The sequence below is a fragment of the Balaenoptera borealis genome (genome assembly GCF_965194805.1).
Source record: "Balaenoptera borealis genome assembly, chromosome: 20".
Lineage (NCBI taxonomy): Eukaryota > Metazoa > Chordata > Mammalia > Artiodactyla > Balaenopteridae > Balaenoptera > Balaenoptera borealis.
This window is the reverse complement of record NC_138879.1, coordinates 24550338-24565787: the sequence shown is the minus strand read 5'-3', so window position 1 is coordinate 24565787 and position 15450 is coordinate 24550338. Positions and strand designations below refer to the sequence as shown.

General features: G+C 38.2%; 1 protein-coding gene across 5 annotated transcripts in view; it reads right to left on the bottom strand.

Moving 5' to 3' along the window:
• SPOP (speckle type BTB/POZ protein) overlaps positions 1–15450 on the bottom strand; it is a 67103-nt gene that overhangs the window by 32985 nt on the left and 18668 nt on the right. For 2 of the 5 annotated variants that reach the window (XM_082373180.1, XM_082373178.1), the window contains exons 2-3: positions 13444–13592; positions 11650–11758 (exon numbers count right to left, since the gene is read on the bottom strand). The exons of 2 other annotated variants lie outside the window; for them this stretch is intronic. The gene's annotated coding sequence lies outside the window, so the exon portion shown is untranslated. The remainder of the gene's footprint in view (positions 1–11649; positions 11759–13443; positions 13593–15450) is intronic. One more of the 5 variants, XM_082373179.1, reaches the window with a different exon arrangement.

Genomic DNA, 15450 nt, shown 5'->3' with positions numbered 1-15450 from the left:
TTCGAGCCCTGGTCTGGGAAGATCCCACATGCCGCGGAGCAACTCGGCCCGTGAGCCACAACTGCTGAGCCTGCGCGTCTGGAGCCTGTGCTCGGCAACGAGAGGCCGCGATAGTGAGAGGCCCGCGCACTGCGATGAAGAGTGGCCCCCACTTGCCACAACTAGAGAAAGCCCTGGCACAGAAACGAAGACCCAACACAGCCATACATACATACATACATACATACATAAAAAGAATGTAATAAATGCTGGAGAAGGTGTGGAGAAAAGGGAACCCTCTTGCACTGTTGGTGGGAATGTAAATTGATACAGCCACTATGGAGAACAGTATGGATGTTCCTTAAAAAACTAAAAATAGAACTACCATATGACCCAGCAATCCCACTACTGGGCATATACCCTGAGAAAACCATAATTCAGAAAGAGACATGTACCACAATGTTCACTGCAGCACTATTTACAATAGCCAGGACATGGAAGCAACCTAAGTGTCCATCAACAGATGAGTGGATAAAGAAGATGCGGCACATATATACAATGGAATATTACTCAGCCATAAAAAGAAACAAAATTAAGTTATTTGTACTGAGGTGGATGGACCTAGAGTCTGTCATACAGAGTGAAGTCAGAAAGAGGAAAACAAATACCATATGCTGACACATATATACGGAATCTTAAAAAAAAAAAATAGTTCTGAAGAACCTAGGGGCAGGACAGGAATCAAGACACGGACGTAGAGAATGGACTTGAGGACACGGGGAGGGGGAAGGGTAAGCTGGGATGAAATGAGAGAGTAGCACTGATGTATATACACTACCAAATGTAAAACAGATATCTAGTGGGAAGCAGCTGCATAGCACAGGAAGATCAGCTCAGTGCTTTGTGACCACCTAGAGGGGTGGGATAGGGAGGGTGGGAGGGAGGCTCAAGAGGAAGGGGATATGGGGATATATGTATACATACAGCTGATTCACTTTGTTATACAGCAGAAACTAACACAACATTGTAAAGTAATTATACTCCAATAAAGATGTTAAAGAAAAAAAAAGTGCTCTGGGTCAATTACACTGAAGCAAGATACATTTAAACAAAGCCATGTATCCTATGGTTTTAATAAATAGCTGCCACACTAAGGTGGCTGTTGAAGACTGGTGAGATATCTTAGCTAAACACCACCACCACCCCCCTAAATAATCTACCATAGCCTACAAAGTCACTCAAAACAGAAACAGGGGTAAGAGTGGTTGCAAGGGTTCTAGGAGTATAACCTAGGCAGGAAATTCTGGTGCTATCTTCCTTTTTGTGGGAAAATGAAGTACTGCATACACTGTGGGTGATTTTTCAAAAATAGTATCTTGGGACTTCCCTGGTGGCTAGTGGTTAAGACAGCACGCTCCCAGTGCTGGGGGCACTGGTTCGATCCCTGGTCGGGGAACTAAGATCCCACGTGCCACAAGGCACAGCCAAGGAAATAAAAGAATTAACAATGTACTGTTAATAAACCAATAAAAACAATTTACTGTCTCCTCTTTGCTGCTTTCATTTAAAAAACAAAAACAAAAACAGAGTCTTTTCCTGAAAATGTAAATGCTATCTTTAACTGGTACACTGGTACAAATAAGCTCCTCTTACTTTGGTTAACCAAGTCTAGTTACTGTCAGTAATGGAATGAGCCCTCACCAAAAACTACTAAACTATTGACTCTAAAACAGGACAAGTCATGATCAGAAGATTTAGAGTAGCAAGAGTCAGGCCGAATTCATTTAACAGATATTTACTGCACACCAACTGTGTTTAAGGTTTTGGTTTCTCAGTTAATTTGCTAGAATGAACACTTTTAGGCCTAGTGGATTGGCAAAATTTAGAGTCTGACAATACTGATAAGGACTGGGAGGAACAGGAACACTTTCACACTGTTGGTAGGAAGACAAATTAGTACAACCACGCTGAAAAACAGTTTTTTCTTATCTAATAAAACTAAAGATCGGGACTTCCCTGGTGGTACAGTGATTAAGTGTCCACCTGCCAATGCAGGGGACAGGGGTTCGATCCCTGGTCTGGAAAGATCCCACATGCCGCGGAGCAACTAAGCCCGTGTGCTACAACTACTGAGCCTGCGTGCCACAACTACCGAAGCCCGCACGACCTAGGGCCTGTGCTCCGCAACAAGAGAAGCCACCGCAATGAGAAGCCCGCTTGCCGCAACTAGAGAAAGCCTGAGCGCACGAGTGAAGACCCAACACAGCCAAAAATAAATAAATAAAATTTTAAAAAATGTTAAACAAAAGAAAAATTAAAGATCCATTGTTTAGTTTGTTAAAAACTAAACAATTCTACCCCCAAATATGGCCCAGAGGAAGTCCTGCACATGTCCGTCAGCGCACATAAATAAGAACACGTACAGCAGCAGTGTTCCTAACAGCCAAAACATCAACAGTAGAATGGATACACAAATTGGGGTATATTCATGACAGGGTGCCACATGGCAATGAAATTACAGTTCTACATAACAACATGGATGAACTTTACAAACATATAGTTAGGTTCTGAAGGAAGACATAAAAGAACACATATAGTATTATTCCATTTAATGTATATAAAGTTCAAAACCAGACAAAACTAAATTATATTGGTTTGCAATGAATCCTAGGTGGTAAAATCACAAAGGAAAGGAAACTACTATCACAAATGTCAGATTAGTGACACCTGGGTATGGGTTATGATCTAGAAGGAACACACAACACAGCAAGCTTCTTCTGGGTGCTGGCAATGGTATATTTCTAGGTCTAATTGGTGGTTATATAAGTACTTGCTTTTTATAATTAAACTTTATACAGTTATGTTTTGTGTATTTTTCTATGGGTTATATTTCAAAATAAAAATGCATTAAAATAAAATCATAATTTAAAATGCATTAAAATATGCAATAAAATTACCCAATAGAGTATATGTGTGTGTATGTATGTGTATGTATATATCTCCTCCAATGTCTAAGGGTGAATATAGTGTCTTGCACAGAATATACCCTTGATTTTTTTTTCAAGACAGTTCAGGATGAGAACTCAGTAATAAAAGCAGGGCCACCCAGGAATGAATATCTATAGACAGGCTTTCCTATTATACTTTCTTTCTCTGAATTCAAATGCAATACCTAAGATCTGTATTCCTGGGAAATTTTCGGTACTGACACAAATGTTTAAATCTATGTATGACTACTCACCAGGAGCCATTAGTTAATATCCAAATTATTATAAGAAACAAACAAAGCTTCTGAAAAAGCAAAGCCAGGACACAAGTATTTTTTGGTATTACCTTTTTAGTTTAATCATGTCCTCTGATGGAACCTCCAATGATTTCCATCTCACTCTGAGTAAAAGCCAAAGTTCTTACAATAACTGAAAAGGCCCTGCACCATCTGGACCTCATTACCTCTCTGGCCTCATCTCCAATTATGTTCTCCGGAGTTCACTGTGTTCCAGCCACACTGGCCTTCTCTGCTGCTGTTCCTCAGACAGAATAGGCTCATTCCTGCCTTAGGGCTTTGCACTTGCCCTTTTTTCTACCTGGATAACTCTTCCCCTAGATATTCTCTTGGCACACTCCCTCTCCATTGTTGGGGCTTCCCCTAATAACCACCATCTCTGTGAGGCCTTCCCTGACACCCTTAAACATGTCATCCCCTCCCCCCCAGCCATAATCCTATTTCTCCTGCATTGCTTCATTTTTTTCTATAGCACACAAAGTCATTTACCACACTTTACCTGAGATGTAAGAAGGCAGACTCTTGTCTGTTTTGTTGCTGTACCCAGACAGTGTCTGGCAAGTGGAAGATCAGAAACAAATACTTATTTAATAAAATGACTGAATTAATCTCCTCTTCTTTAGGATTTCCATCCTAGAAAGCTTAGACAATAACTTTATACATTTGAAAAAAAGGCTTCCCTTCTCTGTAAGTCAAATTTATTAACAAAGTTTGTTTTACTAACAAGTTTCAGATTTATGCTCTTATTAGTACTGAGTCACAGGTAAGACTTATAAAAAGTTGATACAAACTAAATTGTATTTTCCCCTAAAACAAATATGCAGTGCATCTTTTAATGACAGCAATGCTGGGAGAGCCCAGAGAGACAAAAGACAAGAGCTCTCCTGTACTGCTGGTGTGGGTGTGCGCCGCCATAACCACTAAGGGAATTACTCAACAAGATGTAGCAACGAAGACTGAGTGATTGCTTCCTTTAGTTATACTTTTCATTATTTTAAAGTTTTTTTTTTAACGAGCATATTTTCTTTAAAGTCAGGAAGAAAGGTGTGCTAAATAAAGAATTATGCAAACAAAATATAATTTCAAGAAGAAGGTTCTTTATATTATATTTTGATGCCCACAGAAACAGTAAAGTCTTCTGTTATGTATCCAGATGAAATATCCCAAGACGGTGACTACAGTTAAAAGAAAAAATTATTTTTGACTTAGGAACTAAAACTTTTTACAGCAGAGTTTCCAGAGTGGAAGGGAAAACAAAACTCCATGGTGTTAGTATTCCACATAAGAACATACTTTCATTCTAAAGAAAGATTTAAAATAGGAACATTTCTCTGCAGCATAAAACATGGGATTGACAGGATAAAGAACAGGTAAAGAACTCCATTCAAACTTAGTGATTACAACATAAGGAAGAAAATTCACTGAACAATTCACTGCCTACTGAGTGATTACAGATACTTCTGAGTATACAGATAGAGCTTATACTTTTGGTGGAATACTTCACCTAAAATAAAGGCAGAATAAGCCTAGATCCGAAGGTTACTTTCCAACCACAATAACTTGTGACGTGAACCATATCCTAGGACATAAACAAATCTGAAAGAAAATACACAGGCACCTGATATTCTACAGTTATATTTATTACTAAGACTTCCATTTTAAGGTCTTATCAATTACTTTTAAAAATACTTAGCACATTAATTCTTAAAGATAGTTTATATATTCAAGAAAGGAAGTCCTACTCAAACACTTCAGCTGGCGAGGTGTATTATTAGAGAAGAGCAACGGTTTTCACTTGTAACACTTTAACATTCCAAGTGCTCAAAGCTCTGAACAGGATCCACCTTTAAAGTGGGAAAAAAAAAAAAAAAACCCTTGAACATAAAAATTAAAAATACACCCTGGGACTTCCCTGGTGGCTCAGTGGTTAAGAATCTGCCTGCCTGTGCAGGGAACACGGGTTCGATACCTGGTCCGGGAAGACCCCACATGCTGTGGAGCAACTAAGCCCGTGTGCCACAATTACTGAGCCCGCGCTCTAGAGCCCGTGAGCCACAACTACTGAGCCTGCGTGCCACAACTACTGAAGCCCGTCCTCCGCAACAAGAAAAGCCACCGCGATGAGAAGCCCGTGCACCGCAACGAAGAGTAGCCCCCGCTCGCCGCAACTAGAGAAAGTCCGCACACAGCAACGAAGACCCAACGCAGCCAATAAATAAGTAAATAAATAAAATAAATAAATTTTAAAAATACACCCAACCTCACAATAATGACTAAAGTAGAGTGGATTAAAGACTCCAGAAAAAAAATATAAATGAAAACCGGGACTTCCCTGGTGGTACAGTGGTTAAGAATCCACCTGTCAAAGCAGGGGACACAGGTTCGAGCCCTGGTCCGGGAAGATGCCACATGCGGCAGAGCAACTAAGCCCGTGCGCAAACTACTGAGCCTGCGCTCTAGAGCACATGAGCCACAACTACTGAAGCCCACGCGCCTAGTGCCCGTGCTCCACAACAAGAGAAGCCACCACAATGAGAAGCCCGCGCACCGCAACGAAGAGTAGCCCCTGCTCGTCACAACTAGAGAAAGCCCGCGTTCAGCAACGAAGACCCAACACAGCCAAAAAAAAAAAAGAAAAGAAAATCATTGGTCATTGAAACATATGGTCCCTGAACAAAATTTATCTGTAATAATTCTAATCTAAGGTAAAGGCTTACATTTTTAAAATGTCTAATTTGGCTAAGAATGCTCCAAGAAACTCTTTCATAAATATCAGCTACATTTGGATCATGATGAATTTGTAAGACAAGAATTGAATGAACTAGGTTGGCGATCAACCAACTAAATACTAGTCCTACATTTAATGAGTGGGAAGTATTCTAGGAGTTAAAAAGTAATGAAAGAAAACATATAACGGAGAAAGGGAAAACGTGAGTAGTTACTGAGGTTTATGAAAATCAGCTATTGGATATGAGACAATAAAAATATAAAATGTTAAATGCAAAGGCTGACAAATTTATCAGAGTCCATAAAGAATCCACAGGAAAAGAACATTTCAGAGTCTCTGGCCTCAGTAAAAGAAAACTGGCATTTCAAGTTAGAGAAGGTTTCCCTCATCCCTTCCTCTCCTTCAAATGATGATTGTAAATATCAAAGTGGTAAACCAAATGGGAGAATTCAAATAAGATATTTAGGACAAAAATCAAACCACCCAAGCAATAACAAGGAAGAAGGAGGAGGAAAAAATCATATGAGGTGGTTGTTCACTGAAGTTCTGTCTGTAATGGCAAAAAAAATGGAAACAATTTAAATATCCATCAAAGGGGTTTGGGAAAACTGTGAAATATTCATACAGAGAAATAAAAAAATGAAACAGCTGAAATGAGGGACCTAGATCTACATGTATCCAGATGGATAGATCTTGAAAAACAAGAATAAATGAAAAAAATGACTGCAATAGAATTTATTTATACATTCACACACACACTCTGCACAGGATGCACACTAAATTTATGGTCATAGATTGTCTCTGGGGAGTGAGGTGGGGAAAAAGAACTGAGAAAGTGAATAAAGAGGACTTCAGCTGAAGGTCTCACAATCTCTCTACTTTTTGTTTGGCTTTCTTTTTCTTTTTTTAAAAATATTTATTTATTATTTGGCTGCGTCGGGTCTTAGTTGCAGCATGCGGGATCTTCGTTGTGGCGCGGGATCTTTCGTTGTGGCACATGGGCTTCTCTCTAGTTGCGGAGCACAGGCTCCAGAGCGTACGCACGGCTTAGTTGCCCCTGGGCACGTGGGATCTTAGTTCCCCAACCAGGGATCGAACCCCCCGTCCCCTGCACTGGAAAGCGGACTCTCAACCACTGGACCACCAGGTAAGTCCCCAAAAACAATGAATTTAGAGGGAAAAGTAGATTAGAAAAGCTTTAAAAAGTTGACATCAGAGTAGTCTAAATCAAACCAAAAAAGCCAATGAATTCAGTCCAGATCTTCTCAATAATAAAAAATATAGCTCTTGGTGAAATATTTTCCCCAGCTGATGGGAACACAGCACTGGGGTTACTTAAGCAGAGGGAGTAAAGAGACTGACATTATATACTTCAGTAAGAAAGTACATTTTAAATAAGAATAACACTCATCCTAACCCAGTATATCCTCAGAGACTGTCAATCCTCACAAGGAACCATGTTTCCACAGAGCACCTTCTCCTTCCTCCCCATCATCTACCTCTAACCTAAACACCTGTCCTCCCACTTTCCCTAATTTTACTCACTCTCCTCTAAGAACCAACCCCTCCTTCAATCACCTCCAAGTATAGTACCTAAACTCAAAGACAGATTTTTAAAAAGAAAACTTGAGACTTTTGGAAATGATTTAAATGCTTTTTCTCCTCTTTCAAATGTTTTTCCTCCCTCTTGCTTCACTTTTTCCATTCCCCAACCTGTTTTTTGCCTTCTTTTCTCTGGCTGACCAACAGTTGCTTTCAACTGCTAGCAAGCCTCTGGCATGTTTATACTTTTCCCTTCTTAAGGAAAAGATACTCCAAGTAAATCAAACAAAATGCCTCTCCATAGCCCAAGAGCAAATAAAGGGAAAAGAACTTAAAAGTAAAAAATACTAACCATATTTTGCTGCCTTTCATTTTCATTATGGCTAGGAATAAAGTTCTAACTACCAAATAAGAGAGCAAAACCAAACTTACATTTTATCATCCTCATAGCATTGAAATTTATCTAGGGTCCTCTGTTTCACAAGTCACTTTGGTTAAGAATTATAAGGCCACTGAGACTAGATCTGTACAGTTGAGTACTACAGCCTAACGGAAACCATAACCTCAAGATTCACAGTAGAGATACAACCGGAGCACTCCCACCCCCATCTTCCTTGTCTTTTTCTTCTTTTATTTATTGGCCATGCTAATTTTCTCTGTATCATTCAAATTTTAGCACACGTGCTGCCAAAGCGAGCACTTCCCTTATCTTCTTTAAAAGGACTTCTAAGGTCCTTTTGTGGTAAATGCTTTAAGCTATATAACCATTCCCTCACAAGCAGTATTCAACACTTCATCTTCAAAGTACTGTGACATTCATGATCTTATTTGGGATTTATTAACAGCTCTGTGAGGCGTGCAGGGCAAGTATTTTACAAATAAGGAAACAGAAGCTCAGAGGTTACAATCTACCATGGTTACATGGTTATTAAGGGGGCTCAGTTAAGACTGAAGTCTTTCAACTTCTAATCCAATACTTTAATTCCTGTGACTAGGTGATTCTTAGATGAGGTTATTATTCAACACGGAGGAACTGGAAAAATACCCGATAGAAGATACATCTATATACCCTAGCTTTCAATTCCGATTTCGTTTTCAAGTGGCAACTCTGTTGAAAACTATGCTCTTTTGTTCTAACAAATTCTGAGCACAATTATTAATGACACCTGGGCAAACTGTTGATAGGCTCATGCCTACTTTCAAGACTAGACTCTGGGAACAAATCATATGTCCTCATACTTTTTTAAGGACTTTCCATATTTCAGCACCTAATCGTCATTAATTTTTAAAAATAAAATGTCTACTTTTCTAACATGCCAGAGTATTTTCTAGTCTGAGTTTACAAAAAACCAGTGTCTTTTCCCCAGGAGATCTCTCTCTCCTTTTCCACAAGCTTACAGAATTAAAAAGCACAATTTCTATCATTCCTTAATTATATTCATTTGAAAAGTCGAACATGACTAAAATACTAAATGGCACCATCTTCTATCCAGTTGCTCAAGCCAAAACCCCTATGTTCTCATATCCCAACTGTCAGCAAGTCCTGTCAGCTGTCCGGCTTCCTAATACAGTCCACATTTATCCATCCCAAATTTTACCCATTTCTGTGCAGTTTTCTCTCATCTGAACCAGTGTTAACTGGTGTCTAACTGATCTTCCAGCTTCCTCTGTAGCACAATCTATCTGCCACACAGTAGCCACAATGAACTTTAAAAAGGTAAATCAGATCATGTCCCTCTTCCATTTAACCACACTTAGAATAAAATTCAGTCTCTTTACCTGACCCTATAGGGTCCTATAAAAACTGGCCCATTATGCCAAATTTATCACCTATCCCTCACTCCAAACACACTGACTGGCCTTCTTTCTATAAATAAGCCAAGCGTGTTTCCATCTCAGGGCCTTAGTGCTATCTTCCCTCAGCCTGGAAGACCCTTCTCCTAGTTATTCACATTACTTGCTTCTTGTTATTTATGTTTAGCTCAACAGTCATCTCTTTTAAAAAAGGCCTTCTGGGAACTTCCCTGGTGGTCTAGTGGATAAGACTCCGTGCTCCCAATGCAGAGGGCCCATGTTCGATCCCTGGTCAGGGAACTAGATCCCTCATGCATGCCGCAACTAAGAAGTCCTCATGCCGCAGCGAAGATCCCTCGTGCCGCAACTGAGACCCAGCACAGCCAAAATAAATAAATATATATTTTTTAAAATTAGAAATAAAAAAGGCCTTCTGTGACCACAGCCAAAAGTAGCAGCCCCATCCCTACTCTTCCATGGATTTGTTTTGTGTGAATTAATCCTCTACACTGTCTACAGTTTATAGAGCCTGATCATCTTCTGAGTGCACTTATAATACTGACATTCTGGTCCTGCAAGTCTGAAAACCAGAACCTAGACAGTGGGGGCTCTGCTGAGATAACGCCCAGTTCAAAGTCAGAAGCAGCCCCTGGTCTTTTTCTTGTTTGGGTCCAACAGAAACTTGATTAAACTTTCTTTCTTCTTTTGGGTGTAAAAATTTTTAACGAAGCCATCCTTGATCTTTGAAACTTTTCTTATTGTATCCACTTAGCTTCTCTTTTTAAAAATTATAATATCAAGCCTGTAGACTCTGTCTTGCCTTAAAGAAATCACTAGTTTTTCTGACCACTAAGCCTTATTCTGTAGTACATAGTTTATTTTCTATCAATTAAGGAAAACAACTGATCATAATGGGACTGGGAGCTGAGATCTGTTTTCTGAGATGGGAAACTGGCTTACAAGTAGAAAAATAAAAGCTAGACGTAAAAGCATTTTTGGAGATGGAGATATAAATAATAACAAAAATTGTAACGAATGCCTTTTGGGTGACAGTAAAAAACCAAGAAAACTTGCTAATGCTACTTAATTCTTCAGGAGTAAAAGACTGAAGTGATCTGAGTAAAGTGAAGGGAGTTCTCTGCTATTAGCCTGAATACTCTTTGAGGGCAAGGGACTTGTACCCAGATAATCCTGTATTGTGCCTGGCACATAGAAGGTGCTTCATAAACATCTGGTGAATAAAGGAATTAGCAAAATATTCTAGGGATATAAAAGGATTTAATGAACATCCAGTAAAATGTTTTACAGATTGTTTTCCAGTCTTACCTAATGCGACTGTTCAAATTAAGTCAACTGTCAGGATACCCAATTCTACTGCTCAGTCTACATTCGCAACAGAATTAAAGTGGCTATAGAAACTGGATTCCTCCCCAAGGATGTGAGGTTACAAAGATAAATTTGCAACTCTATTTGTTCTTGGTCCTCTGTAACCTCTTCTTCCTTTCAATTCAACCAAACCTTAACTGATTAAAGCTGCACAGATTTGACTCTGATCCTCAAGATGTAAAAAGGCTCTTTTACTCTATTTCCTGAAAACCCTTTCCTTCAAAGCAACGAGTCATCTTATTAGCTGAATCAAATTATTATCAAATAGAGGTCCCATTTTGGGAGAGGCTTATGGATTATTTAAATTTTGGAAGACTAAGTTTTTCCCACCTATATTACTAGTAGAGTCACAGCAAAAAATAGATTTTTATCCTAAGTCCAACAACTACTCTGAGCATTAATAAATGTGTTTCCATTGCTTGAGCCCTAAAGTCAATCAACCATAAAAAATATTCATTGAATACAGTTTGGATGTCCAGTCCCATGTTAAATCACCAGCCTCACTACTACCAATTTCTTTGCTTGGTTTGAATTAAGAGAAAATGTTTCTGGCCTTGAAGAGCCAGGAAAAGATTCAACTTATAGTTAAAAGAACTCATATTTTCAAGAACTGAGAGTTCCTCCTCAATATATAAATTTTCCTCCTTTAAACAATTTCCCTACCGTCCTTTTCAGTATACTTGGTCTTTAAATAGGAAGCCATTTAGAAGACACAAAAATTATTTCTCCATCTATTCATCCCTGGAAACTAGATGGAAAACTCAGTAAAATCAGTTTTAAAAATCTAGATAGTCAGCTAGTATTCAAATCAAAAAGGGAAGCTTTGGACTCTAGACACAAATTCATTTCAAATATTAAAAACTTATAGAACTCATAAGTAAATTCACTTTTAAGGAAAAGTTACAAAATGTAGGTAAGAGTAACACTACCACTTTACCTTTATTGCCTGAGGTAGTTACATGAAGCTCTGTCTCACAAAGGTCAATATTTTATTGGGTCTTCAAAATCAATTCTTCACAATGAGAAATGGACATCAGTTAAATAAACTGTTAGAACAGAACAGAACAAGTCAATATATTCATAAGCTCTTGCTGTCTTTGGGACCTGAATTCTAGTGTAGGCTTTGTAGATACTTTCCTAAATCTAAGTTTTCTTAAATTTAAATTGAGGGCAACTGTCCAAGGCTCTCTAAGCTCCCTTCTAGAACTAAAGTTCTATGACCCTTTGGAAAAACTGTTAAAATTACATCTGCCTCTCTACATATATGCTTTTTAAAAAATAAAAGCAATATGTACTCAGTATAAATAATTCAAAAGTTATAGGAAGCTATAATTGAAAAGTAAAAGTTACCTTCCAGACACCCAAATCCCTCTTTCCTAAGCCTAAAGACAACCACTGTTTTCTTTTGTAGCCTCAGAAACAAGCAAAAAAACACACAAAACCAAAAAAAGGCATGTACCAGCAAACAGACACACACAGACACAGACACACACACACACTCATACTCCTTGGAGGCACACACATACCTTGATCTTTCTAAAGGCGGCAAGGAATTCCACTGTACCCTGATGTGTGGTTTCTGGGTTTTTGCTACTGCAAACAACGTAGCAAATAGGTGTATCTGAACATAAATGCAGCAAGCCCAAGTCTAAGCGCTGTTTATTTTGATAGATAATGCCAAATTGCTCAACAAAATGTTGTACCAATATATACTCCCCATCCACATGACTGACTGCTCAATTCTCCCACACCTTTGAGTACAAGGAAGCACAAAGAGTAGGTGAGAGTGAGCAACTTGTACTGCAGATTCTATTAATTCCAAGGAGATCAAGTTCTATCTTAGATCAGGATGTGGATTTAATAGCATGTATGGCTAAATTCCTCCACTCATAATCTGGCCACTTTCACCTAGAGATGGACATCGGTACACTGAAAAATCAATTTAGTTCCTTATCTTCTTCACTGCCAGATGATCCCTATTAATTCAGCTGTTTATTCCCAAGTTAAATGGAATAGTACATGATCTCAGAGTTGATAAGTGTTAACAGAGCACACAGAAGTAACTCCTGGTGTATTTTTAAAGTATTTTTTAATTAAACAACTGGTATAATGTCTAGCATGGAGTAGATACTCAATAAGTAACTGTTAATTAAATTAATGAGTGTTATCCACTTTGAAAATATCATCTTAGTTTAGTAGGAAGTATTTGCAAAGGACCATATAAACATCAGGCAACTCCAGGAGGAGCACATGAGTTTCTAAAAACAAAGTAAACATATATAAAAGTTCTCATTTTACTTTTCTATAATTTGTTATTTTAAGTATTTCTTACATCTTCAGTTGTAGTATGCCATCCCATGGGGGGAGGGAGCAACAACTTTGGTCTTACACTGAAATGTGGAAAAAGAAATTAAAAAAAAAATTTTAGAGCCAGGGAAATGACGTACATCTAATGCAGTATGTTTTCAGCAGAAGCTCCCTCTAATTTTATAAGAAAAGTGGGAAAACACAATTTAGGAACACCAACTATGAGATTATTCCCGACACATAATCTTTCCTTTCCTCACCCAAGTAAACCAACCACACCCAACACTAAATCTCTTAAGAAAACTGCCCCCAGTTTCTTCTATTATCAGGGGATCACTAAAAAAAAAAGCTTCACAGTTTTAAGGATCAACACGAAGCACTCAAATCAAAGCCGACCTTACATACACTTACACGTAAAACTCACCAAACACAGCAAGTCCTATGCGAAGGACCAGAAGCATCTTTCAAAATGAGGGACGTCTTCTCAGCCCTTGCTCTGACTACACCACAAATTATCAATGGGGCCCAACTCCAGACACTGGGTTCAGAGCAGATAATCCAACAAGGCATCAACTAGGAAAGGGAGGGGCAGTTGAAGTAAATGGGAAATGAAGTCAAATATAAGGGTTACCTGGCAAGGGTCCTGCCCATGACGTTATCAGAAAATCACGTGGGAGGTCCCCAAATTCCACCACTAACAACAACCAAAAAAACACCCTTACCTGTAGGCCTTTTAAGATTGGTTGCAGCTGAAAAAAAATTAAAGTCCTCTAGGTGCTAGCAAATTCTACCTAATGGAGTTCAACGTCCCATCTACCAGAATGAACTCCACAGATTAGAAGATAAAAATTTTAGGTTAACAGTTTTCAAATAAAAAGTATAAACCACAGAAAAAAACAAATATTACAATCACATAATCAAAGAGGCAGGCCTCAGACCGAGATGAATCAATTACGCTCTTCAATACAATCTACAGTTTCCAAGACACACAAGAATCTGATTCTTGGACTTGAGATTGGTATTAAGTGGCAATGGATTAAGACAGAAAAATGATTACCTGAAACTGAACCAAAAATCAAATCCAAAGACACTCAATTTAACACTGAGCTTGCACATACTGTCACGAACAAACTAAAGCAACTATTAGTAGGGCTGCTATGTTAAGTGGCAAACTATTGTGACATAAAATAACGGGTCATAACTGGCTGGTAGACAGTCTGATAACCAAAGTGCATTTTGATTGGTTACTGCCCATACTTGCCAGAAAAGTTCATCCAGTCAGATCATGTAATACAAATTACTTCCAAAAGTAAGCAGTAGTTTACTTCTTTCCCCCACCGTATGAGTTTTTAATCAGCACGCACTCCATACAAGGCAAAACAGTCAAGGCACAGTCCAGTGGAGGAAGGGAGGTGTCTTAGTTTTCCATTGCTGCATAACAAATTATCAAAAATTGAAATTACATGTTCAGTGTCTTTAAGACTGCCACATAATTTATAATTAACCCAATCACTCCTAAAAATATCTCATGTCTATAAACTTTGACTTTCCCAACTGTTGTTAATTTAGCTAATTCAGAATATTTTTGTTATTCTTGGCATTAAGATACTGTTATCCTCATTTTTACTCTAGAATGAAATTATAACCTTAATTTCATCCCTACCATACTTGAAGGAGATGAAAACATTCAAAAAGAAATTTTTTACAATTATTTAAAAAAATGCTATAGATATCTATGGTGAAAAATCATTCACAATTTATTGGTGGAAAAAAAGACTGGGTCAGTATAATCTGTAGACTCTTCAGATCCTTTTTTGCCTCTCTGTCTTCAAGTAGTGATAACCAAAGCAGGACGAGGATGGATAAATTTAAATCCACCCATTTTCTTATTTGTCAGGTTGGTCAAAGAATTGGTGAGAAAGTTTAGAAAAATTTGTTAATATGAGACTCTGGCATTATAAAAAGTTCTAAACAGATCTCGTTAAAAGGATACAAAAGCATCCACAGAACTCTGGATGCATTTATTTATTTATTTATTTAGCATATTTATATACAGTATAATTTACCTTTTTGTGTACAAAATTTTTTACAGAATTCACATGGAACCACCACCAAAATCAGAATACAGAACAAAATATATGCTTTCAGGCAAGTTATTAATACTCAGAAAAACTCCCTGTACCTCAGACTCCTCACCTGTAAAACACAGGTAAGAATACCTCCATCATAAGGTTACTGTGAAGATTAAATGAGTTAAATACAAGTAAAACGCTTAGAGCAGAGCCTAACACATAATAAGTGCTCAGGAAACATCAGCTATTGTTATTAGTTTTTTTTTAAATTTATTTATTTATTTATTTTTGGCTGCTTTGGGTCTTCATTGCTGCACACGGGCCTTCTTTAGTTGTGGCGAGCAGGGGCCACTCTTCGT